The sequence below is a fragment of the Phalaenopsis equestris genome, unplaced genomic scaffold, assembly GCF_001263595.1.
Source record: "Phalaenopsis equestris unplaced genomic scaffold, ASM126359v1 Scaffold000457, whole genome shotgun sequence".
Taxonomy (NCBI): Eukaryota; Viridiplantae; Streptophyta; class Magnoliopsida; order Asparagales; family Orchidaceae; genus Phalaenopsis; species Phalaenopsis equestris.
The window spans coordinates 202278-202788 of NW_018164898.1; the positions used below are offsets into that span (position 1 = coordinate 202278).

At 35.8% G+C, this 511-nt stretch overlaps 1 protein-coding gene across 1 annotated transcript in view; it reads left to right on the forward strand.

Moving 5' to 3' along the window:
• Nucleotides 1-511, forward strand: part of LOC110027869 (endoribonuclease Dicer homolog 2a-like) — a gene marked incomplete at its 3' end in the record, with an annotated part of 67507 nt that overhangs the window by 41038 nt on the left and 25958 nt on the right.

The following is a 511-nucleotide window of genomic DNA, read 5'->3' on the forward strand; positions in this document are numbered from 1 at the left end:
GGAAAGGTATCATCTCCTCTTCATGGCAGCTGGCACTCATTAACCATCAATCCGACGTTAATACACACTTCTATACTTTCATCACGCAACTCCGCACCTATCTGTGAACTCATAGTAAGCCTCAAAGTCATCATCTCTCGAAATTTCTATTGGAGAAGTTTCAGTGATCTAGGCTACAATGACATAAAATATTCTTATAGGTGTTTGTCATTGTACCGAAGGTCAACCTTCTCGAGAATAGAGTCAATTAATTTTGATTTTTATAATTTTTGAAAGCTAGCTCTACTCTCCTCACATATTCAACCAGAAACCTAAATCTTAACTCCTCGCATATTCGGCCATAAACCTTCCATTTCAATCCACCATCATTTGTTTTTCATAATTTTTGAATGTTAACTTTATTCTCAAGGACTTATACATTCATATTAACAACACCATTAAAACATAACATCACATCTGAGCGATATTATCCAACCGACACAACGGTTTGTGACCTAAATTACACCATTGT